General features: G+C 36.3%; 1 protein-coding gene and 1 long non-coding RNA gene across 2 annotated transcripts in view; one reads left to right on the top strand and one right to left on the bottom strand.

Annotated features, from left to right (window-relative positions):
- The window catches only part of LOC105834144 (lachesin), a 171,609-nt gene that overhangs the window by 99,169 nt on the left and 44,534 nt on the right, over positions 1-27,906 (bottom strand). The window lies entirely within an intron of this gene.
- Positions 120-27,692, top strand: LOC118646283. The gene is made up of 4 exons (XR_004963830.1): positions 120-1,589; positions 1,873-5,391; positions 23,816-23,913; positions 26,759-27,692. It is a non-coding gene; the product is annotated as an uncharacterized LOC118646283 (long non-coding RNA).

Here is a 27,906-nt window from a genome sequence, read left to right as displayed (position 1 = left end):
TGCTAACGTTTTGTAGTAAAAGAAAAAAAAACATACGTCTCTCACTTGATTCATACACGAAGAATCGTCAGATCGCTGCCCTTCGACATCCGTCTCGCCTCCGCAATTCGACTCTGCGAAAAAGAAATGCGCGTTCCGTTAGAAAAGGAGGCCAGGGGGGAGGGGAGGAGGGGCAAGACGCAAGCACATAAAACGCAGCTCGTCGCAACGGCATCGAATCACCCCGAACGTAATAATATTCATTCACTCACCGTGCACTCGAAGCCGCTCTTCCTTCTCTACGTCGCGTCGTCGTCGTCGTCGTCGTCCTCTCTCGGCAACTCCGACGTCGGTTTCTCGACGACACTTTCTCCAGCACTCCAGCATTCGCGCGCGCGACGAACGGAAAGACGGCTGTTCGCAAAGACACTCACTCGCGTACCTTCTGCACTTTGCGCAGCTACACTTAAGGCCAGTGCAGGTACATCTTCGTAATCGTAATCGTAATTCGTAAGACTTCGACCAATCACATTGCTCCAATCAGCCGACCGAATTAACCAATCGTATCGCTCGATCGCTTACGGTGATGGTTGTACGATCGCCTTTACGACTCACGGAACACACACACCCGGGGTACGCACATAAAACGAGACTCGAACGGCGAAGGGATAACGCGAAGTCGCGAAGATCGCGTCGCGGCCGACGATATTCGCCCGCGAACGGCGTGAACGACCATTACCAATCGACTCGCGACAGGCTGAAGCTCGCCAATGACTGCAACTTCACGGGGGACGCCGGGCGCTCGCCTATGCACAGTTGGTAAGCGTGAGTCGTGGTCGCGAGACGCGAGTCGCGAGTGAAAAATCCGGGCGTTCGCGAGGCAAACGAATCGTTCGCGGAGCACGCGGCGGAGTCGCGGAATAAGTGGCGACGTTTACCCTACCCCTCTCTTACTCGAGTCCCACTCGAAACACCAAGGGGGACGACCGTATGTAAACACGAACGCCGACGCGCGCGCGACGAGACCTTCACCTTCAACGTGCGCCCGCGCGCGCGACCCGAAAGTTTAGTCCATAAAATTATACGTCGTACTACGTTTATCTTCTCGCGAACTAACGCGGCGCGTCGACAAACGTCGGGGGCAATAGTGCGTCGTGTGTGCGAGGCAACGTGCGTCCCGCGTTATTCAACATACCCGCTCGGAGTTTATCGTTAATGGCGCGAACAGTGGTACGGAAATGGCGGGAGCAGTAGTACGGAGTAATGACGCGGGGGGAACGGTGGCGCGGGGGAGAAGGAAGGAAGTAAAAGCATCACTGTTCTAACTGCTCGCGTCTTTCTCCTCTCTCTCTCTCCCTCTCTCCCTCTCTCGTCCGAGATAGTTTACGGAATTATTTCGTCTCTCGCTACAAACAAATGTAAGATCGCGACATTTTTGCTTGCATCGAGGAAGTATTGCATCGATAAATTGTGTTATTGAGACGATGCCCGGGATAGACGGTTCCTTCCTCCCTCCCCTCTCCCCCTTTACCTCTCTCACTATTTCTGTTAGACGCAAAGGCTGAAATGGCGCGCTAAGTGACGAGCGAGAAATTACTAAGGAAAGTTCGGTAAGACAGTTATATATATTAAATGCATTTTGAGAGTTTAGAACAATGCGCACTGTGAAAAGAATGTCAAAATATTAGCAAGTAAATGTGACGCTCTCTCCGATATTGGTTACATATAGATATTTGTGTGACGACGAAATATATATTTCTATAAAAATATATTTACGCAAATAAATTTTGGAGGATCTCTTTTTCAGCGTATTAACCGAACGATTTTGAGTGAAATTATCTTTAATAACAGTCATCTAGGTTCGATTGTTACTGTTCAATTTGTTTTTTTCAGTGTGCCTGGAACTTAATCAGTCGCGTCTTTTTCGATCGATGCGTGCGAGTGTCCGAGGGAAAAATGGAGGGAGTAACGAATGAAAAAAGTAACGGACCGACCGAGGGCTGCGAGGTGGCCGGGTGATTATCGCGTCGCATTATTTCAACTCGTATCCGGGAGTGAATGAACGTCCGAAACAATGGAGCAGCCGGCAACATGGGACTGACGGTACGTCGACCGGTGAGTGAATTCATTTGTTATATTCGTGCGGCTAATTGTACATTTATTTGGCGTTGCTATTCGTGCGAATTAGATAACGCACTGAGAAAAAAAAGTTAAAATATTAGCGAGCAAATGTGTACTTGTGGACGTTTTCTTCAATATTTATTAATTATAAAAAAAGAAATTCGCTTGTGACGAAAATTTTGAAGAAATATATCTCATTTCAGTGAAATAAAACTCATTTTATTTTTATTAATTTATTTGTTAGGAATAATATTGTATCTTTCGCCGCATTTGAATTAAGATTGACTTCCCTGAAGTGAATTTATATCTCACAAATAAATTTTGAAATATCTTTCTCAAAGTGCGACAGTAATTATTATATTAAGAATAACGAGATTGTCGAGAAAGACATAATGAGGAAGTTCATCAGTGCTTATATAACTTAGTCGAGGTTTATAATTATAATTAATATAAAATTGAAAAAAAAAAAGTTAAAAAATCTACATTTCTGATTTGAAATAATTTTATAACTAATTTGAAAATAATTTTTTTGTAATAGGAAATTGAGATGTGACGGGTCCATGAATTGTATACAATTCTTAATGTGGCAAGTATTATTACTCACATGATGGGAATTAGACGTAAATAGTGTTGCTATCTGGTACATCAAAGGGTTAATCAGCGGTGTAGCTACCTGCCAATAAGTGACATTGCGAGTGAATAGCGTTAACTTCCGTTTCGCGTATCGTACGGTATCGCGCCACTTCGTATCACCACACGGAGACGTCGAGGACAGGTTGCGCTCTTGCAAGACGGTATCTAGAGGCGACCACATTTGCGAACGTTACCGCGGCTGTAAATCTCCTCGCCGCGCATCGGAGAGCTCGCAAGTAGATCATTATGCACGCTGCAGCCGTAATTTTGTCTTTCCCTTCCGTTCTACCCCCGGAGCGCATTTCGTGCTTCGGCGTGCTGGAGAAACTCGCGGCATACATCGGCGGTTCCCTGGAGTGCCACTATATACATTCGACTGTGCTACCGAACTACCCAACGGAATATCGAGCCCGAAGTCGAACGTTATTCCCCAGTCTGTTGATTTATCGCCATTATTAATACTAGGATAATATTACGCGATACGGACCGTTAAAACCGGCGTTAAAATCCGCTTCCAATATTGCCGCTTAAGGCAGATACAGGTGCGCGTGATGATCGATAGCCGTAATCCCATTGCGAAATCCTTTAAATCCCGACGTCGGTGTTAAAAACGCCAGTTGAGTTTTCGTACATGCTAACGACCGGATTGCTCGTAATAAAACTATTCCGTATTCTCGCGTATACGACGCAATTCTCGGGTACTATGCGAATTGCCACGCAACGAGGAATGATTTTGTAACGCTCCAAAGATTCTGGAACTTCATTTGATTGTTGGTCTTATTCGTATCCAAAATGGAAATACGTGAATCAAGTTACGCTCTCGAATGTCTTTTCGCTCGAGTAACTTCTGAAATTGAAACGTTATCAGATGTTGAAATCGTCAAATTCACAAATTATCTTATTCTGCTCCATGAATGCCAGATGTAAATGAAATAAGATATTAAATATATACATTTGTTTAGCAATTCGATATACAATTTAAATTTTATTTTAGCAATTTGATGAATGATTGATGTTCTCTTCAAAGACAGTAAAAAAAGAAAATTTATTACTTTGTGAATCTACATATGAATTGACATAATTATGATTTTACGTATAATTTTATATTACATTTAAATATATTAAGAAATAATATTTGTTGTAATGTACATAATTGATTCACGCTTTCAGTGGTTTAGCCACGAGTCTCTCTCTCTCTCTCTCTCTCTCTCTCTCTCTCTCTCTCTCTCTCTCTCTCTCTCTCTCTCTCTCTCTCTCTTTCTCTCTCTTTCTTTCTGAGAAAGAAATTATTTTAAGAAAAGTGTAACATATGTGAGAAAATTAAGAAGTAATATAAAATCTGATTTATCAATTCATTGTTTAAAGAAAATGCATCTTGTGATTAAAAATTTAACAACAAGATATTGTTTGATTTCACGAAATCTATTCGATTTCACTTGGAAAATTTTTCAAGTTGTTATGGGGCAGATAAGATGAAAGTGAGGATTTTTTGTTTTTTTCCACATAGAATGCGAGAAAAATCATTATAATGTAGCTTCCAAGTCTCATAAGATCCTTCTGCGTAATTCCTACGGAAGCAAGTAGGATTTTTTTGTTGAAGACGGTTTACGAGCATCGACGAGAAAGAAACTCGGGGAAAAACTTCTCGTTATGTTCTCTTGGGTTCGCTCCTGTCCGTTGCGTAGAGAGAGCATCAATATCGACGACGGCGACAAGTCGACAAAGCGCACCGAATGCTTCGATTTCGTTCCCACACATAAAACATTTTAAACGTATACATGCGAATCGTATATATATATATACATATATATCAAAATACACGTATATCCATTCACCTTTCGACCTCTATCTGTCGAAGCATAGAAATATATCTACCGCGACTTTTCTTCCTTTCGACTGAAGGAAGATAAAATCAGCGATGTGAAACGCAAATGTCGCGAAATCGTCCGAGGGATTTGAGGGAATGTCAATGTTTTAATGTAAGAACGGAGAACAAAGCTATTAATGTTATTCAATTATTGAGCTGATCGGTGTCAATAAATTTAATTGATAATTTGAGGAGTAAAAGCATCGATTAACTTGTTCAGTTTAATTTATTTTCTATCTGTTTCCATATAATCCGTCGTTTGCGGATTTTCTGGAATAAAGTATGGGTTAGCACTGCAACACAGACTTTCAAGTGAGAATCATTACACAAATGACTCGGAAGAATGTAATTTCCCTAATAAAATGTTAATCTCTTATTTAACTAAAGCCCAAGCTCCTACCGCTAATGAATAAAAATACAATCTTAATATGATATTAAGAAATAAAATCAAGCGGCAATAATATTAACATGGGAGAGACGACAGTTGTTCGCGTGCAGATTGTATCGGCTTAATTTAGCGTTTATTCGCGCAAGAAGACGAGAGTGTGAATTTATATTATGGGCGGCGCGAACCGCGTGCGTATACGGCCAGGAACCCGGGAAGGATGATAAGCCACTGATATTGCCCATCGAAGCGTGATGCTTAGATTGGACTCATTCCTTCCCATATCCATTCCAGGTAATCACCGCGGGCATCGAGACCACTCTTCTCCCCGCCGGCAATTGCGATAATCTTCTGACGAAGGGATAGCGATACGACGAGCAGCAGGGGATGCCTGGCGCGAAAATCGGTGAGCGAATTTCCACGTCCTTACGATCGGATCAATTTGATTTGTTTTTGCTTTATTCGCTCTCGCTATTGCCATCGCCGCCGCCGCCGCCGCCATGCTACGTAGCCAAAACGCGATACTGTCGCAATCGTTTCGCTGAATCGATTTTCTAATAATACGCTGCTCGGTGTTAGGCGCGCGCGCGTAGGTTGGGCGTTAATTAGTTTTTATTTCTGCGGAAATTGTATGCTAATTACGGGTGTCGCTTGCAAATGCGTTCGCGTCTCATGGAAGCTTAATGGAGCCAATAACTTTCCCTCGAAATTTATCTTCGCCCCTATTTTGCGTACGATTTAATATGCAGATATGGATTGCCCATTCCATGTAGTTTTGAAAATCATAGAAAGTACAGCTAATATTTTACATTTATTATACAATAATTATAATTATTGTAGATTAATGAAATGAAAATTATCTCTATAACTGCGTTAATGTGATTTCCGTTTTAATTAGTATCTGCGATGTATGGTGATCTAATGCGGGCTCAAAATTATGAATATGAAGTAATCGTGCGCGTTACATAATAATATAAATACATATTCATATTATTAAACATGATTCATGTTTGCACCGTACGTTTGCACTATAAACGTGACTATGAAATTAATCCTTCGATAAATCAAAAACACAAAGTATACACGTATTGTACAAAGAAAATTAAGGATCATATTTAATACTGCATAAATAGAATATAATAATACTCATTTTCAACAATACTCATTAAATTATTTTCAAAATTAATAAATGTGTTTATAATTATGAAAAGATGTATTTTCTAGCAATTTAAGTGCTATTGCTGTAATATCTCCTTCTGCACTTTTTCATCTTAATTTAATAATATTTTATGTAGATCTTTATAATAATTAATATTAACGTATTCAGTTGTATCTTCTAACCAATATTTTTTAACCTACATGTTTTGTAAGATTTTTAATATTAGTTATATATATATCATATAACAGTTATTTTTGCAATTTATTTATGAAATTTATTATTTTTGATGTGCTATGAAGAAGTACTTTTTATATAATAAGATGTCATGGAAAAAAGTTTTACTAAGTAATCATTTATATTAATTATTTTTATTAATTTATATTAATTATTTCTGAATTATTTTAATAAATGTGTATAAAGACAATTATTTAATATTCAAATTTGATATTTGATGAATAGTAAACAATATTTAAAGCGTTGGAAGATATAAATAATACATATAATTTTGTTATTTGTTATTCACATTTGTACACATACAAATATTTATATATTTTTAAACTTTAAATAATTTTATATCAAAATATTACTTTAAAACACATAAATTATTATTAAGATATATTGTATACCGTGAATATCTACTTTTGTGAAAAATTTCAACAGTCATCACGGAGGTAAATAATTGAACGGTTCGTTTATGGAAATACAATATTATCAAACGTCGAGATACAAAGCGCATTAAACTACTCATCTCTTTGAATCTCGATTGCAGATATTTGTAAAACACATGCAAATTACCTTCGATTAATTTTTTGGTTGTACAGAATAAAATCATGATTACGACATAAATTTCCGATAAATGTTGTACAAACTTGCAATAACGATAGTATATATCATCGTTATTTTGCTTTTGAACTCTACTAAATAAATTTTGCAAGGGCATTAAGTGTATGTGAGTGAAACGTAGAATAATGCAAATGACTATATTTCCTTTCTAAATTTTCTTTTTAACATTATATTCCACATATCAGAACATATACAAATAATATTTTGAAAAAATTAGTTTATCATTAAAAATAAGATATCTTATTTGATGCATGAAATTTTATAATAATAAATTTAGAATAAATTAACATTTTTAGAATGTATTGCGCCATATTGTCATTAATGATAGATCTTTTAAAAATGTTAATTTCTCTGAAAAAATTGGAAAAAAGGTAACAAGTACACATTTTATTCGTTAATTAAATTTATCAATTAATATAGTCACACTAGACTTATAATTGGATTGATGCTAAATTAGAAAAAAAAACGGACGATAAAAGTTTGTGAATTATTTGAAAGTTGAAGACCCGTATGATCCGTAATTCGTACAACGCGACGTTTAAAGTCTGGAAGCCAATGAAAACTTCTCTACAAAGTACAATTTGATGGTCCGGTTAATTTCTTCGAGTTTATCGCCATTCGAGTCTCGCGAAGATCCGGTAAACGACGTGAATCGGTTTAAGAAGAACGGGACGCGGAACTTCGAACAAACTGGCGTTAAATCAACGCGCATGCAACTTGAAAAATATTGCGGGAAAAAAAATTCTCAGTTTGAATTTTATTGAATGTCTAACATACAATAAATGCCATGCACGCATTGAGATAGCAACAAACGATTTTTGAACAGTTTTATACGAAACATTAAATAAAATTAAGAATTAACTGAAAAACTAATTATTTTTGATAAAGAAATATAATATGATTGCGAGAAAAAATTTATAAAAGATTACGCAAATAACCATTTTTTCAAAACAGGAATTTTATTATAATTATTATGTAATATTTTAATTTTTTATATATATGTATACAGAAATTACTTTATACGAAACTGTATATGTATAAATATTTTGATAATTAGGTTTTGAAATATGTTTTGTCGAATTTAATTAATAATAGTTTGTATATAAGAAATAATTAGTTCAAAAATATGTCCCTAAAATAGTGTAAATTTTGAATTCGTATAAAAATAACGTAAAGAGCGTAATTTTCACTTAACAAAAAACCATTTAATTCTAGGAGGGTTAAGCGGAACACAACGAGTATTTTTGGAGGCTAATCGGGATTTGACTGTGCCGTCGTCCAACATTATTTGCGCATCGATTTGCGCCAACTGATTTTTCTATTGTCTCTCGCCGATGAAACGCCTGTTCGATCGGACACCGTGCCGAATGCTAATTCGCGCGGTTCAAATAGTTTTTCTACGTGACTTAAATTCCTCGAACGTGGGAGCCATTAACTGTCCGTGCCAGTGGCCGCTACGCGTACCGATTGATCCCTCTTTGCATAGTAACAGAATGCAGCGGTTCGCATTAACGAATTTGTCTGAATAGGCTCACACACGTCTATACCCCATATCCCGTGGGATTCATGTTAAGGATCGGCCAATGTTGTTTCGTTAGAGCAACTGAGCTTTCGCAAAATATACGTAACATATATCATTGAATCGAATCGAGTTGTGGCATAGCTAAACGAAGGCATAGTTAACCGAACGTGCCAAAACTTGGTATGTAAACGCAAACTGCATAGTTAAAAATGACGAGATTGCAGTGCTGAATTAGTATTTTCTTTACGAGGATAAAAATCTAAAAGAACGGAAAAATATTTTCTTGTTTAGAGTTTGATAAGAAGATAACTAAAATTTTACATATTGTTTCTAATGTATTGTTATATATGTAGAACATTTTAAGATTAAAAAAAAAGACTATATAATTATTAAAAGAAATTAACGCAGAAATATATTTGGTTCAACAGTTTTCAATTAGAAATTGATAATTGATTTTAAAACTGTTAAAATTTTTTCTATTTGCAAGTATGTGTATATATATATATATATATATATATATATATATATATATACATACACAAACTACATAGTTTGTTTTAGAAAACAGTATAATAAAATAAAAAAATAAATTGCTTACTTTGTTTTAGGTTATGAATATATTTTATTTAAAAAACTTTTGCCAGAAGCTTATTACTTATATATACGAAGCTTAATATTTATACTTGATTCTCACAAGGATAAAAATGTAATCTTTTTAAAACTAATTATGAAGCATGAAAATATTAACATTATTTTCGTTACAACATTTCTTAACCCTAGTTATGCACTCGTTATGACCATGTTATGCACGAAACCAATAATGTTCGTAGATTTAATAATTATTAGTTTTAGCAATATTCGCTTCTACATACAGGCACACGTGCCACGTCTGTGTTTACTATGCGCTTTACATTACTTACGCCGACAATAGGCGATCAGTCACGAAAGCTCCCCTTTTTACCTCGACGAGGTATCTCCATGCACGAGAGCGCGTACATAAGCACGCGCAATCTCGCGAACAGGTGGAAATGGCGCCTGTGGCGGTGTAACACAGCTCAAGGGGCACTCGAGCCACGACGACAACGATATTTACGTTAAGGCATAAATCACGGGCAACGCGAAGGTACACCGAGGCAGTCCGCAAAGAGAAGAGGAGAGAGAGAGAGAGAGAGAGAGAAAGTGGTCGGAGAGAACGCGCGGGGCGAATGGAGGAATTGGCATGCATGAGAATACCCTGGCATTCGATTTAATGCGGGTAAAGAGGTAAGATGCCGTGAGACGTATCTATCCTGTCTTATCGGATCTCGAAGATGTATATCGTCAGGCAACGAATACGAGCGCAGCTTTTTCCACCCAGCTCCCCCCCCCCTTCCCCTGCATTCCAAAGCGTTCCATCGTTCTTTCTTTCTCGATCCAGCTTTAGGCAGAGCGAATTCCCTTTCGATCGTAAAGCCTCGCAACCTACAATCGGCCTTCTTCTCCCGGCCATCTGACGTATCGTCTTTGCCTTCTACGTTCTTTCTGACTATCAATCCGAACATCCGTTTTGGCTGAAATCGGACTTTCTTCGTTCCATCAGCCCTATCAACGGCATGCTTCCTACATCGTTACATTTGCCATATTTTACTCGTCATTTCCGAAATATTATTGGTTTCCAATAATCGGCGCCGGACGGGAAACAACTGTGGCGAGTGCTCATCACGTATTCCATCTCGCAGCAGCCGGTGTGATGGATCAAGCCTAGATCGAACAGAGGAGTAGGACGATAGGTAGAAAAAAAAACACTGGGTACCTGTCATTCGCCAGCGGCTTCCGCTCTACCGGCATTTGCCGGCCACGGATGGTGCCACCGGTGTCGGTCTCGGGGTCGATCGCGAGGATGAAAACGGGCACTGAGTGGTTGGGAAAACAACAACGGACATTTCGACTTTCAATTGCCGATGGAAATAGGTGCTCGCGTTAAGATTGAACTGTGTTTGAATGTTTGCAAACCCATACTATTTGAAAATATCCAATGAATTTAGAATGAATCTTGCAATCTGAAATGAACATTGATTCATTGGATACATTGAAGAAAAACGTTTATAAACAATTTTTTTGCATTTCTATTTTCGAATATTAATTTCTACAAAAAAGCAAATTAGAATTAGATTTTAACGTGACATGTTACCGAAAACTTTTATTTATGTGTACATCTGAACTGTACTTGAATATTCTAAAGCGAATAGCAACCAGGATTATCTCGGTCGCATGCACGCGAATTTGTTTGACAGTGTAAATACGATCCGACGTAATTTTTCATAACGCCCGGCAGAAGTGCATCGCTTTGTGCGAATATCGGGTAACGCTTGTTTCGCATATTCCATTCCACTGTGGCGGAGAAACATTTATTCACGGAGCGAATGAAAAATGAGACCACGCCATTATATGTATCGCGGCGAAACGCGTATGTTCATGGCGTTTGTCACGATAACATTGCATTTTACATGTTTTTACCGGCCGAAATTGATCGCGCGCCTGTTTCGACATGGTGATCAGAATCACATAACAATGGGGCGCGCTGTGATCTCTGCTAGCCCTAGAAATCGGATATGCGAAGCGAATGAAACGCCCTCATCCCGACGCGTCGCGAAAATCCGCTGTGAAAAGCCGACTTTATCGCCGGAAGCAGCAAACGCTCTACAAGTGTTTCTGCTTAACTAGGAGGATTGAGGCCCTTCATTTCTAACACTTAATCTTTTCACAACTCTAGGGGAAACATACGGGATAATCCGGAATGTCGAGACAGACGTTTCGTTGGATACGTGATTAATTGATTTCTCTCGTACTCGAAGTCAGCGTCATATCGATAATTGTATTTTACGGTTTTTATATCCGTGGCGTTTCCTATCGCGATGTTTCATTCTTAAACAGCAAATCTGTTACATCACAAAGATCAAATATATTAAAGAAATATTTTTATTACTACAAACGATTACAAATCATATTTACATTTTTTAGAAAAAATTATAAGTAGCTCTCAAATACTGTTATGACAATTTTATTTTTCACTTAATTTACAAAAAAAGGGAAGAAAAAATATAGTATAGCTTTTTATTATATATAATACTTTTCGAGCTGCGACGCAAATACAAAATAAAAAACCATTATTCTAAATCTTATCATGCGTCAATCTTCGGAGTGTAAATCTGGAGTGAAAATCAGAGTATATCAATAACGATTAATGTACACGGTATAGCTTGTAATGATAGCTGGTCAACGTGAAACCAAATTCGATAGCTTTCGGCTAAAATCCACTATCTATTATGAAAGTAGAAATGATGTTGGCATCGACATCGACAAGTGGAAGTCTGATTAATCGCCACGAATGATTCAATATGAGCGACGTCTGTCTTGCTCGCAAACTGATCACCGATTATAGAAGTTCCCTTCTCATTAGTTCCCCTCAAGAGGATGGGGCGTTCGGATACGTAAGTATCCAGCATTCATTGTCGTCTGTGAGTTGTGGAAGATGGGTAGCGGACACAAAGATGACGACGACGACGAACGAGACGAGGAACGACAACGACGACGATGACGACGACGGCGACGGCGACGCCGACGCAAATCAAATATGTCATTTATATCTGATGAGCGTCGTAATGAAGTCGTTATTTGCCTGCGAGCAAAATGCTGAAAATGCAAATTGAGAGATGGGCGTTTGCGTCGCGACGCGCAATGCTCTCGCTTCTCCTTTCCTTTGTCATTATATTTTCCTTGAAGAGCATGAGCACGCCGGCGAGGGATGGCACCCTCTCCTCCGCGTTCTTGGTTAGCCATAATCTCACGTAACGGCACTGACACAGCGTTTTCCGTGTTGCCCGTTTCACGGTAAAGTTATTCTTGACTTTCTAAATCATTACTCGCTGAAAAAATACAACGGTCACCTGAAATTCGTCCGGTGATACGACGAGTAATAAATTGAAGGCGATTGTGACATTGTAAGCAGATTACGGTGGAGACGAGAGTTTCGCTATCTCTTCATGAATAATGAATAGATATCTCAAGAGACAATTTTATTTTATTCTATGAAATGAAAATGGACATTCACGAATACCTAGATAATTAGATAAGACAAATTTCGCTATATCTATCAATGATATTTTGTCCATTAAAACTGTCTTACGGCTAATCAAATTGTTTTACTTTTAGCTGTGTGATTGCTACATCAGGTTATCGTGTTCAAGATCCAATTGTTTCTACTTTTATCTCAGGATACTACTACTTTTACAATGATAGATGTAGCTTCAAAAGAAAGTGCGATGTAAACGTATTGTCTTGTCTCTATCTTTCGTAAATATCGCGCGGTGAATGAGTGTCTATCCGTTACGTTCGCGATCGATATTTCAACAGGCAAGTCGTTTACATTCAACTTATAAGTGGCCACTCGTTCATCCCCTTGTCGTAGACGGTCGAGCAGCTGTTGAATATTGTAGCAATTATTAAAACCGCCGGATGCGCTTTTCAACGTTCTTTAGCGAGGCAACGTTTTTCCCTCAATTGTGAGTAACGTCATTGTCGTTGTAATTTTTCATAATTTCAATATTTTGTCAAAAGACATGTAACTAATGAATTTCGCAACTTGGCGGTTACAAGCTAGACTAAAATATCGTCTGATTATGACTTTATTATTAGATATTTAAATTTTTACAATTGTAAATAATTAAAATAATTGAATTTTGTAAAAATAAACTAAAAATTTTTTAAATTTTTAGTCAATTATTCTCTTACAAAATTCAAAACTCTCTAAATTTCATAAAACATATAGTTAAGCAGTATTGGAACTCGTTGATTTATTGCTTTGACAACAAATAAGCTATTGTTTATATTAGAATTTTACTTAAATTAATTTGAAATTAATTGAAAAACAATGTTTTACCTGTTTCTATTTTTAAAATTCAACTTGTTTCTCTAGCTTTATTTTTATTGTTTATAAAGTTGTAGTAAAGGAAATATTTTAAGAAATACCCCAATGCGAGAATGTAACTGCGGGAACTAACCGTACAATAATCGCATATGGTCATAAAAAATGATAAATAACTCAAGCGAATTATAGATGGAGGAATATTAATTTGCCAAAGTACATTTTATTGCTCGACAATTTGATCAGATACAATCAACCAATCGATAAAAGCAGTTATCTGAATGAAGTCGATTTTGTACGAAACATACAACATATTGAATTAGACGCATTACGAGCATTACATCTGTACAAGTGCCGTCGTTAGTAGCTGGCAATTATTACCACGACTAAACTGCCACCGCAGTTAACACCCATCTACCGGCATCCCGATCGTGATTCTGTTACTGCACGACGTGTTCTAAAGTCATTTCCCGTGTTTCGACTCCCGACGCGTTCCTTGCCAATTATCGATGTTGGCCAACGGCGCGGCGCCGCGGCCGAGACCGCGGCACGTATCCGCGCGGCGCGTCCCGCGTGAATTTCGAAAGTTGCTCGTACTTTAAGTTTTGACGAGAACGAAGCGCGCACGCATCACCTGAGCCTGCCCATCTGTAAACAAGATTTATCAGCGGAAACGTTTTAGCGAAACTTTCTCTCCCACGAGTAAAACTGGCTCCTGACCGAACGTTGTTGCCTCAAACCCCCGCCGGCGGAGAGGGGCAAGAAGGGGAGGGGGAGGATGCTTCTCGATAGGAAATATTTCACTTCGACGAACACTGGGGGATATACGTAATTCCCAATGCATTTTATCCCCGCATTCGCTGTACCAGCGAGAGGTCACGTTCGCGTTCCGTGCTGGCTGGGCCGATGGGGGATTCAGATTTGTGGCGAAAGAATAGGTGGGAAGGATAGCGAGGGTAATGAATGGAGGGCAGAACAGCGTAGAGATTTCGGGTTAAGAGCGCCCCTGTATATCTTTGCCGTGGCAATAATCCTTTTTTTTCTGCGGCGGTCATAAGAATTATTATCAGAGTGATATACGATCTGCGCGCTGGTGGCTGATACAATACGATACAGTGCAAAGATCGGAATACCATATGCGTGAAATGGGACTCGGTGCGAAATAATATACGGCCTCGTTTAATCACGATGCTTCGGAACGGTTTTGTGCTGATCTCGGTTGAAATTAATTTCCGCGTTTTCGCACGAAAAACTTACCCCGCGCTACAAACTTCAGTGGTTGCCGAGACCACACAGCAGAAATTTATTCGCGAATTAAAGTAGTAGCGGATATATTTTTCGCGTCTCGTAATGCAGTCCGTATTATTGTCGAGCACAATGGTCGCTTCTCTCACGATAAGCCGCGCACCGAGTATTCGCTTACGAAAAACTGCAATAGTCACTACAGTTCGCGAAGAGATTGAAGCGGGAAAGCGACGATCGTTCTTGTGTACTCAGTCTTACTATCTCGCTTGGATCGGTTAACCGGTTTAAAGTCTTTATTTGTGTTCTTGACAAGCTGGAGGAAGGTAGAGCGCCGGAGGGAGCTCACGGCTCTTTGGAAGTTGAGGTATTTACGATCGTGTACCAGGCGTATACAGAGTCACGAGGAAGCGGGAACGGAAGGATTTGCGAGTAATTAGTAGAATGCAATTAGTTAATGGTCATGAGGGGGATGGGCGGCGGGGCGATGGTTTTAGACCCTATAATCCTTCCGCTTTCCCATCTCTGTTTTGCACCCCTAGGGCAAGGAAGTCGGAAATTTGAAACGGGCGATGGTAATTATGATTTCGCGTATAAGCACGTTGAAGTTATTACGATATGCGTTATGAAAGATTGAAAGCATAACAAATAATCGCTCTACTCGAAAGAGCTTTAATGTAATTTAGGTTAAATGTATTCTGCGGTACGTTTTTCCATTTCCCCTAAAGCGATTAATAATTTTTATGTGCCAATGATACGCGCTAAATTAAAACTGAATTAATATTCGAAAAGTCATATATACATTTTATATTTTAGCCTACTTTTCACAATCTCTTTTTATACAAAAGATTTTAAATAAACGGTACATTTATAAAATTTCATTTTATCATTTACAGTGGTATCCGTGCCAACGGCATAATCCAGCAATTCAGTTTAAAACACATTTGCCTTTATGCAAGATATCGTGCCGCGGCGCACGTCTATGCATAATCTCGGGCACGTAGTACAACCGTGCTAAAAATAACTTTTATAACAACAATGCTGCGAATGATTAAATTGTTCGAATAAATACGAGCGCGACGTAAAGACGAGCGTAATAAAGATCTAGAAACGATTTGGTGACTTCGTTTTAAGACATTCCGAATTTCAACGATCTTCAATCTTCTGACCGTTTTATGTTCCAAGCATATATAACAGCCTATAAAAATCCTACTACGAGGGAGAAATTATACGATCAGTTTACTGGTCTCTCTCGTGTATATTCTCTCTTAATATTCCTTGATATTCAGCAGTGTCTTTCAGGGTGCCCTTTTTCAATTATAAAATACCGAAACTTTAATTGCACTAATGGGTCGCGCAATTAAAACGATAGTCGAGACGCGCATTGGACATTCTCGAACCAAAAAATGGGGGTCCACGATGTCAGTCCTACAGCGTGGGTGACGGTAGTGATAAAGTTATAACAGCCTCTTTCAACGGTGACGCCACAGAGATGTGCGAGCAACAACCTCCGTCCGCAATAAAGTTTAACGCGTCGCTCTCATTTTATTGCGTTCGTCGGATGTAGTATATACATATATATCTATATATCTATACACACACACATATGCGCGCGCGCGCCTGTACGTGTTGCAGAGATAGAAAATGGTCGCCTTTTGTCAGTTCGTGCAGGAAGGCGACTTCGAGCGTTAAAATACTCTAACGAAGAAGCTTCGCATCTGGAACTATGGCCAGAGAACAAATCAAGTCGCTAAATTATGTCTCAAACTATGTATATAGTCGTCATTTCGGTGTTTCATTTCTAAAATCAAACTCATAGCGACAGCAACGATTGAAGCTACGTGTTTTTCTTTTAAATCTGCATGGGACTACTAAAGATAGAGGAAGAGCTAATACAGGTTTTCTAAAGCATTTATTTTTCGAAAACCAAATATTGCACTGTATTAATACTGATTAGAAACGTAATGCTTGGATAATAAAAAAAATTAAAACTTATAGTTTATAAATTGTTTATTTTTTAGATATTTATTTTTATTTTTTAGACTTGTATTACTTTTATTATTGAAATGTTTAACTCTAGTTTTTTTATTTTATAAACTTTGTCGTTTAATATCTAAAAATATAATTAAAAAATTGTCTTGTCTAAATATATTTTCTATTCTTTTCTACGGAGCCGTGTCTGAATTAGTTCTGTCACGGATGTTGCTTACACTACGCCTGTTTTGCAATCCAATTTTTTAAACATTTATTTTTAGTTATATTGCGAAAACTAATTATTACAAAATATAAAACAGTATTATAAAAACTGCTATACTATCTAATAGAAAACTGTACTTTTACTTAACATGTTAACTAATGTTATGCTTTTAAAATTTTATTTTTAGCTTTTATTCAAGAAGTATTATTCAAAAACAAAGTGATATGTCAGTATTAATACCTTCCTTTATGGATATGAAATGGGACATCATCCAAATTAATTATAAGCGCGATAAGCATTTAGGAACAGATATCAAGTATTTATTATCGGATTTTATGCTTCAAGCCAGTAGACTCAAATAGGTTAATTGGATGTATCGATTTGGTATAGATATAGAGAAACGCAATAAATTTATAATGGCAAACCGAGTAATTATTATGTGTTAACAATTTCTTATGTGATAATTATATTATCGTGAATAATTAGCTTTTAAGCATTTTATAAAATTAATTCTCTTCGTCAAAATATATAATTTCGACGATTTTATTTCTTTAAACTTATATACGATATAACACAGTATTTATACTAATCTACTCTCTGTTCAGAATCAGTGTATTATTCATTGATTGCAATGTCATAGTTATAATGTGATTATCAGACTTTTCTGTCTTTCAGTGATACCGATTAAAAGAGGGTACTCTCATTGATCGGACTCTATGTATTACTATGTTACTGAAAGACAGTTTATATATCATTGGTATAGCCGTAAATATACACTGAAATTATTGAATACAATAAAATTTCATACACTGATTCCGATTTAAAGAGTAGTTATCTTTGCGTCTGTAATTATCTCGATAGTTCCAATTTAGAGTATATTTATTCTGAATTAAAGTTAATAAAATTTTATTGATTTCGATGCTATACTTATAACTATATATCAATCAGTAATATATCACTATCAGAACAATATCACTGATTTTTAATATATACTGATGGATCTGTGAAGCTGGCACGACATTCTGTTAATATAAAAAAAAATAATTAGAGTTTTAGTAGCACTTTCCATAGTTATTGAGTTTTTTGTAAAAATAAAAGAGAGTTCTGCAATTCTTATATGAAAAAAATAAAAATAAAAAGATGTGCTAATAACGTTTTTCTATAAAATTGATATCTATTATCGTTCTTTTCAATACTGGGTAAAATATTGAAACTTTAAATAAAATCAATATAATCGTTTAATGGAGAAATTTGAGAAATTCCGCTTTAAAATCGAACTTTCTCTGTTCGATAGACACTTTTTCGGAAAGTGTAACTACTATTGTGCAACGTGCGCGCGCGCGAGAGACCGTACGAAGAGGATAATAAGACTGACTTTGTCCGAGAATTGACGTAAGAGCCTGAAAAGTTCGCGAGGAAAGATTTTGACACAATCGAGGTACCTGTATGTACTGCAAACACTGCACCTACGGACGCGCACGAATGGCGACGTTGAACGGCCGATAATTGAATGGAGGACACGTGGGTGAAGTCGCTACATCAACGGCTCGGTAGCTGACGAAAATCGTATTGAGAACCGCTTCAAATATGAAAGAGCTAACAGATATATAATTCTGTGTTTAATCTAATACACTTATTTGTACAAAGAAAAAGAGTGAAATGAATGATTTGTCTACAATCAGAAAAGTTATACTTTTATTGGAAGTAAATTGACGGTTCAAATTGAATTGACTGATTAAAATGAGTCTATCACGTACAATTATATAACATAACACACAATTACACACAATCATATTACATTTAAATATTGAAGAAATTATGATTATTTTTAAAAACATTATATTATGTGCGATGAAAAAGATATATTTAAGAATTAGTAAAATATTTAAAAACGTATATGAATCTTCGCCTAACTCATTCATGAAACATGTTTACTAATAAAGTTCGATATTTTTGAAAATAAATTATGACACAATTACTCGCGGAATACCAGAGTGTTTCCTCTGAAGTTTCATCAATTCTCGCAACTCTATAAATTACGTATAACTTACAACTGGTCTGTGTGGAGCCACAACGAAACCAAACTGAAACCGATCTAACGGAGCACGACTAGATGAGAGATCCTTCTACCTGGTTGGAAAATTGGCGTTGACCCGTAACCTCGTTAAAGCTCATCTGGTACCAGCGGGAGATGGTATCCGCGCTTAGAATTTCTTTCGGCCGTGAGAAGACCATCAAATTCACCCTTTGTTTTATTTTTGTTTCTCTTTTCATTCTACTCACTTTTCGCCTTCGGCCATCTTCTCCTTCTCTCTCTCTCTCTCCCCCCTGCCATCGTCTGACCATTCTTTGCTCTCTCTACGCGAGACTCCAAAGAAAGATCCGGTTATGCGGGCGAAACATCCTCGTTTTGCGAGGCTGAGAGGAGGAAGCCATCGAGATAAGTAAACGGTCGCGACCGCGTGGTGCAATTCTTTAAACGCTGCAGCTGCGGTAGCGGACCAGGAGGATATTTCTCATGAATGTTTCAAACGAAATTGCGGATCTAACCCCACGGCGGGGCTAAATCATTTGAAGGCCTTCGCGCCACTTCTCTCCGACCATCCCGCCTTTTCTTGCTCGCCTTACCGCGCGCGCGACTTCCTCCGTTTCTCCTCCCTCTCCTTCTACCTATTTACCCTCTCACGTTCGTTCTTGCTCCGTTTTTCTCACTTGCTCCGGTTTACCATATCGTTCCTCTTTCTTTGACCTAGCGCAGGTTCACCGTTCTTCGATCTCGTTTTCTTTGGTTTGGTCCGTGGCTCTTCTTGTCTTTCCCTTTTCTAGGACACGTCAGAATCTAGATTCTCCCTCGCAGGGAGAAGACCGCGTTATCACAGAACAACGTAGTTACGAACTTCGCGCCGGTGGTTGGGATGGATATCTATAATGCATGGCTCGCTCTATTCGAGATTTTTGATCTTCAACGAGGCTTAGCTTTCGCGCTGGGTAAATCGGGTAGACGAAGGAATAATGAATTCTTAAATATTCGCTCAGTCCGCGCACGCGCGTGCACGTATAAGGGCGCCGGCTGTTGGCGTTCAATCTACTGCGAGAGTTACGTTTCTATCTTCGTTTCTATTATGACACGACAGTTGTACTCGACTGTGGCAGTTTTTATCACTATTGTGCGCGCGAGCTCCAGGCGAACGGTTATTTTAACGAGTAGTTACCGTGATTTTATTGTCAACGCAGTGAATTTTAATAAAGTCACGCTGATCATACGGTTAACGTTGCATAATACGCCGATAAATTAATAGGCAACCATGCACACTACATTAACGAGCGATGATGCGTAATACATCGTCATTGTATCGGTATACTATGTTGCGTTATGGGACTTTTGAATGGAGTATAACTGCTCATTAAATGGAAATGCAATATTAACACGATGATATTCTGGAGTTAAGTCTGCATATTAAATTAGAAATCTGTTAAAAACGTGTGGACGCTCTCAGCTTTGAGAAACTATAACTTATGAATTTGATGAACCATATATATGTTTAATTTTAATAAAGAATGAATAAGCCTTATTGAAAAAAAAGTTACTTTAATAAAATTAGATTTTTTATAGAATATAGATGAATATTCTTTTATTTTCATAATTGTCTACATATGATAAATAGTTTATAGTATTACAAGTATATTTTGTATGCTGTCTATTAATATAAAGAATTATTAAATTAATCAATCATATGTCATGGTAAACCGATCTGTTGATCGACCAGTTTCCAATTTCTGCTTTAGAGCAATGTTTGTTGTATTAATTTTATATTCATGTTTAATGGACATTATTTTAATGAGCCACGCCGTTTACTCTAGAGGTTATTGATTAAATTCAATCATTAAAGATAACACATAATAACAGTTATAATTTATATACATGTGATTTGTAAAATTAGAACACACACACACACACACACACACACACACACGTTAGTCTGATAGGCTTCAATAATAGAATGAAACCATTCCATTTGCCAATTAGTCAAGGCGATATTTTTTGTAAAAATATTAAACTTAATTTTCCTGGAAGCGATACTTAACCGCTTTTACTACAATACTGCGATATGTCGACAGCATGCATCCATTACGCTATTCCCTTTATCAACTAATACCAAAACCAAAACGAAACGATGCACGTTTATGATGCTCTGGTGAAATTAAACAGGCGCGATGCGTTAATTAGAGACAAGTCGATTAAATAATGCAGACTGGCACGACTAAAATGACGGATTAAATTCAGGCCGCCGCTAACGAGGCGAACCGCCGTTCATCGTTGCGGCACAGCCGGAAATACATGCTATATGCGTACCTAAATACGTACGAATTGCTGTTGCACAGAATGAAACACTCGCGCGTCCACGAGTGAAACGCGAGCACAAGAGAAATGAAGTACTTGCCTTTTCCGTTACTCATCCTTCTACCATCGGACACACGAAAAAGAGAAACCGGCGACATTTTCCAACAGTTCAAGAGCGGCAGCTGCTCCCTTAACGAACGTTAAGCTAAGTAAGAGCGTTAACCCCCGCGTCGCGATAAAAACCGCGTGCGAACCGTCCGCAGCTGCGGCAGGGTCGCGGTACTTTAGGTAACTTTTCCGCTAATGCTCATCCACGGGCAAAAGAAGCCGCCGTCATGGCGTGCGCACCAGCCCGTAAGAGAAATGACCGGCCGAAGAATTCCATTAAAATACATTATACAGATCTCGGGCACGCGTTCTGTACTTCGGCACGATCTCTAATGGAGTTTCTATCCAGATGAGTCGTTGTTATCTTTTCGCTAAAAGTGTAATTGATATAACGTTTGATCGCTTTAGAAACACTGACTGCAAAAATGCGTTCATTTATATATCATAAATGAAATATATTTATATACCATTAACGCAAACACGTTACCTTGTAAGCATTTAAAATTATTATACTGAATAGAAGGCAAAGTAAAATTTTATTATCGTTTGAAAATAAATTTGAGCGATACGTGTTTTTTTTTTTTCATTTTAAAAATCTATATAAATCTATATTGTAGAGCTTCTGTGACAATTTTGATGTTACATAGAAGATAAAGATATCCCTACAAAACTCAATTCGATCTTTGCCATTGTAGATGCGCGAGATTGTAACAAGAATCCACAAGATTAGATCGGCTCGACGATTGTATTTCCGCGAACGTGACTATTGTAGCAGTCTTACTGCCGGAGTTTGTGTACGTGCGACGAGGATTGGAGACTCACCGTACCGTTCCGACGAGGTCCTACGATCGTGTTAAACAACTTGCGCTCAATTTGCACATGCAACCCCAGGAGTTTACACTAGGTGAACCCTTGACGATAATGCGTTTCTACGATGTTAGCTTCGAAGGGAACGGACAGTAGCCGACTACGGGATTTTTCTCACAATACTCGAGAGAAGGACGGGGAATCGATAGTAGCTATGTGCACGTGTTCACTGTACGTTATTCAATCGAAATAGAAGGTTTACAAATGCGACGACATATTATCAAAATTTTAGCGATCCACATTTATCTCCGTCCGCATGTATTTGTGACAATAATAAGTTAAATGTTTAACATGGTTAAACAGCATTTAATATTATATTCGCATAAAAAGGAAAATGCCGGAAAGACAACAAATTTAAAGAATGTTTAAATACAAAAAATCTCTAAATTTTTAATCAGCAAGAGTCTAAAATTGGTTTGCTTATATCGTGTGATAAAATTGAGAGTAGAATAAATATATTGTATAGATAATAGTATTTATTAGAGATAATAGTATTAGATAATAGTATTTATTAAAGATAATAGTATTATAGATTGTAAACCAATAGAAACAGAAATACGTATAGACAGAAATGAGAGAAATGACAACTTTCGCTAAATCGGGATTAGTTTCTTTGATCTTGAAACTTTTATAAAGTATAATTTAGCTCTCATAGTTAGCGATTACAACGTTTACGTCTACGCCGTATGATGCCTTTTCCAAATCACATTCGTTTAACGCAGGTAATCTCGGAAGTTTACATTACGCAAAGTATCTTCAATGACACGAATTTTCAAAACTTTCCAATCTTTCTTTTAGCGAGAGCGACAAACTTTATTCCATTACCGAAGACGAAAAGAGCGCGTAAAGTTACTCCGATGATCGCGCGCAATGAAATGCGTTTAAGAACAAACATGCGCGAATGGAAATAAACACGTTACGCGTACGATATACTTACATGTGTGTGTGAAATTGCGAAAATCATGTTTTCAATATCTCCAGATGACAAAAAATCAGATCGTATGTTTGTATGTATATAAAATACGAATACGCGTGCACGCAATCTTGATGGAAGTAAAATTACAATGGAAAAGATATCAATCTTGTGTAAAGCGGAAACGTAAGTTTTTACCATGGTTCACATTGGTAGTATAATTATGATGAATTACGGGTTGTTAAACGCAGTTCAGAGTATTGAGCAATTAATCACGAGCGTCGTGACGTGTCTGGCGTGCCGAAAACGTCACGCATATCTGGTTTTCATATGCAAGCATGATAATTTGACGATCTATTATCCGGTCTACGCAATATCGAAGTCAAGATTCATAAGACGGTATCATAAAACACGATTTCAGGCGTAAATCTTTGTAATATCACGCCGCAGAAATTCTACTATCGGGAAATATAGCGGCAACGGCACGAAAGATTCCATTCGAGGATCCCTCGCAGATTAAATCGGCGCACCAATCGTGTTTGCGCGGACGTGACTGCGGATCGTCAGTTAACCTTCCTTGCAGCCAAACTCCTGTCTGCTCGATCGATACCCCTCTAAATAAATAGGGAGGTTTGGGTCACGGCCATTAAACGAATTAGCTACGTTTGATTTTATTGACCTGACTCTCCTTCACCCGTGCCGATGCTGTTTTCTGATTCGTTTCTTTTTTCTAGTTGTACAGATGGATCTATGAACGAGAGATGGGATATACGTTCGCCGATTGATATCATTTTTATGTGATATTTTGGTACCATCGTTAGCAGCTTAAAAGGTTAGCAACTTGAATGCAGAATATTGTTTTATGTATGCAAATATTTTAACAGCGTGACGCGCGTTTCTTTTATTATCTTTTTAATCTTTCTGAACATGAATGTTTGCCCCAATTTCGGTTTTCCGTGTTTCGAGTACAAAATTCTGTAAATGGTCATTCATAAATTAAGAGGTGTTTGCGAAGCGTCAAAAGCAGCATTGGCGTATGACTGATTTAAGAGACGCGATAAATATAGATTTTGCTGACGACAGCTTTTGTAGTATGCGCATAAACGGATTATGAAGGTTTTCAATCGACCGACGGTACCTCGGCGCGTCGTTTATTCGCGCGAACACAATTTCAGAAAATCACAGACCGGCGATATCTTTCTCTCGCCCCAAATCACACGGCGATGGGCAGACTCGACGTCCTTTTCGCTACTCCACGCAGGACACGCCACGATCGCAGTAACGTCGAACTCGTGAGGCGTGAAAATTCGATTTATCGATAAACGGATTTACAAACAACCCGCACTTTGTTGAATTACCTAGCTCGATCCTGAGAAAAAAGCGGTAGCTTTTTAAAGCTTTCAAGCTATAACGAGACTTTTTCGATTGTATAAAGACTCTTTCTATTTCGATGTTAAAAATAGACGTTATCGATCGTTTTATTAATATCTTGTATGTACTTTACAGAGAGAGAGAGAGAGAGAGAGAGAGAGAGAGAGAGAGAGAGAGAGAATGTAATACGCTTTAATACAATTTTTATTAGTTAACAATAAATATAAAAAATTCACGATTAGCTTTACAAAATTCTTCTAAGTAACGCGAATAATGCGAATAAATTTTGCTGAAGTAAAAATTTAATTACATACAAATCTAAAAATGAATGTTTGTTGAATCATCAAAATAATTACGTAGGATGTTCTATCTAGTTGTTGGCATGCCAAAACTTTTTGCGACGTTGTTTATCACGCTTGAGCATAAGTATTTTGAAGATATAAAAGAAATTTTTTTAAATTTGTATTTAACTAAATTTTTAGATACTTGAGCAAATTGTTTTTTCTTTATAATTTTTAAAGAAACGTACTTATTTGATATAACATTTATTTTCTATATAATATTTAAAGTGAATTTTATGATTCTTATGATTTCTAATGTTTAGAAATTATAAACACACTAGCAGACGATTAACATTAGTAAATTGTTTGGCATAATAGGAAATTTTTAATGTTACATACAAGTTATTTAATTCTTATTTTAAATTTAAACGTTTAATTTTAATTATGCTTTTTTTTCTTGAAAAGATTTATTAAATTATTTAAAAATTAAAATTTTTTATTTTTTATGATTAAAAAATAAAATTTGTTATCATTTTTGTTCAAATTTTTTATTCTCGAGAGGAATAAAATGATGTGATTTTAATAAATTACAAAAATGAACCGCTGCATTTTTTGCAGTAATTTAATTTTATTTATTTGATTTAAAATCACAACACACTATTTATTGATTTATTTAAATAAAATCAAACAATTTTATTTTTAGTCGAACATATAAATTTCGAAAGATAATACCAAGCAATTATTAATAAATACTTTTACTTCAATCAAAACACATCAATTTTATTTATTCTTTACATAAATACATAAAGATGTAAACCAATTTATCAGAATTAATTTGAAATGTAAGTAACTAAATATTCGCAACATACATTTAGTAAAATATTAAATATTTTATTAAATATTTTTAATGATAACTATTGACTTGCGCATAGCATTGACATTTTGTTTTCATGGCATACAGTACATGGATACATAAAATTGTCACATTAATTGATCTTGTAAGTAGACAGATTAGAGACCAAATTGCTCCATGTATCGTAGTTTTATTTTTCGAGATGCGTCTTTTAAGAGAAAACATAATTATTCTCTATGAATGTTGAAAAATTGTTTTGCGTTTTAAATATTTCCCACTTTAATTAAATATTTGCCAACATCATGGTTGTTCATTGAGCAGTTATTTTCCGCGATTTATTTATTTGAGGTAAAAATTTAAAATAGAACGTAAAATTATAATCTATAATTTTACAGTATGTGAGCAATCATTATCCTTTAATAATGCTCAAATTTAAACATATCTTGCATAGTACATTGGATTTAGAACATGAAAATAATACATTGTTAGGTGAAATAATTAGAGTAATAGTAAACTACGAGTTAATTGAAAAAAAAGAGCAGAATAGTTGATACGCGCGCGCGTATTTATTTTATATCGTGCATAAACATTTCGTAGCGCCTATGAAGTATTTATTATTACATTGGTTGGCGCGTAGTAGCCTTGATATTTTGTTTTTGTAATGTAAAGTACAGGATGTTTATATAAGATCGCTGCACTATCATTTCAACGGTTAACTTTGAGAGAAGTAGGTAGAGGGTCTTACTCCATTATTATCTTCTAAAACACATTTCTGGCAAAAAGAAGACGATAAATGCAATGAATTATTTATAAATAGAAATAAGTAAGAACCTATTAGTAACTTGTGATCTTGATTACTTTTTACAACTATGGGTCATAATAAGCTTTCAATAATTACTTATTGAAACGGACATTTCATACAATTGAAAATTATTTAAAGCTGAAACTTTTTATTTTTTGTAGGGCTAATTGATTAATTTGCTAAATTTTTCGATATTGAATAGATTAGCTTTATACGTTTATACATTATTCGCATTATTTTTTATAGTTACGACATAATAAAGCGCGTGTTGCATGCAGTTGACAATGGTTAACGGTTGAGAGTGCCGTGCAATGTATTGTATTTTGATGTGATTATTGCACACGTGTTCATAATTAACTGTATTTTCCAGATGTGTGAGTGTGTGTGGCGAGTGTCACGAAAGGAACAAGAAGGAACTGAAAGAAAGAGGAGCGGTCCGGGGAGACATCGGGCGACGGCAGAGCAACCGTGAGGTATATTTATTATTCATTATTTTATTTACTACTTTTTTACGCGGAGTTAATTGTTTATAATTATTTTATAAAACCAATTATTTTATAAAATTTTAATAACTTTGGGCGTTGCTATAATTTATATGTATTTGTTACAGATCAACGTAGTTGTTTTGTACCTCTGCCGCTGCGCATCATGTCGGTGAGTAATAAATTACATTTTATTTTAATTCGAAATAATGGATTTCTCTGCGAAAACTATATCAGATATACATAAGGTATGCGTAAATGTGTACGTATCAAATTAAAACCATTAAACATGTTATAATATATTAAATTTAAGTTAAATATATTATTCTACGGATCCATGCCCTAATAAATGGACTGAAAGAGATTGTTTCAATATTTAAACATGTTTAACCATCGATCTATTATGCATAAGAATACATAAATACGCGTGTATTTATTATGTACACAAAGTTCGTAGAAAAATATTTGCCAATTATTTTAAATATTAATTTTGAGTGTTGGCCATACAGCATTGTATATGACTTGCATACAATATTTTAAAACATTCCATATTGAAGAAAAAAATTATGTTATAAAATTATAATATATGTATGCACCACATACATATATATGTTTACATACAATTTCTACTGTTATATTAAAAATAATTTTAACACAGTATTTGGAAAAATAAAATAAAAGATATTTTATTTGTGTTTAATATTTTTATAATTGCACATTGTTATGTATGAAATAGTTGGCAATTTATAGATATATGATGTGATAAATTTATGAAGATAAATTTTTAAATAATAACGTTTTTGCAACTTAATTTAAAATTATATAAGATGTAAAGTCTATCAGAATATAAATTTGTGTTTTATAACAAATAAAATCTAACAGAATTTCTTTTAATTAAGTGGAAAACACAAATAATGATAAAAATATCATTATATATAGTTCATCGACATTTATATAAAAAATTATTTGAAAATCCATAATCGAAACTTTTGTCTAAAAGAGAGTTACATAAATAATTGAAAAATAACATTAATAC

The sequence above is a fragment of the Monomorium pharaonis genome, chromosome 6 (assembly GCF_013373865.1).
Source record: "Monomorium pharaonis isolate MP-MQ-018 chromosome 6, ASM1337386v2, whole genome shotgun sequence".
Taxonomy (NCBI): domain Eukaryota; kingdom Metazoa; phylum Arthropoda; class Insecta; order Hymenoptera; family Formicidae; genus Monomorium; species Monomorium pharaonis.
Note: the sequence above shows the minus strand (reverse complement) of the source record. Positions and strands in the feature narration are given on the sequence as shown.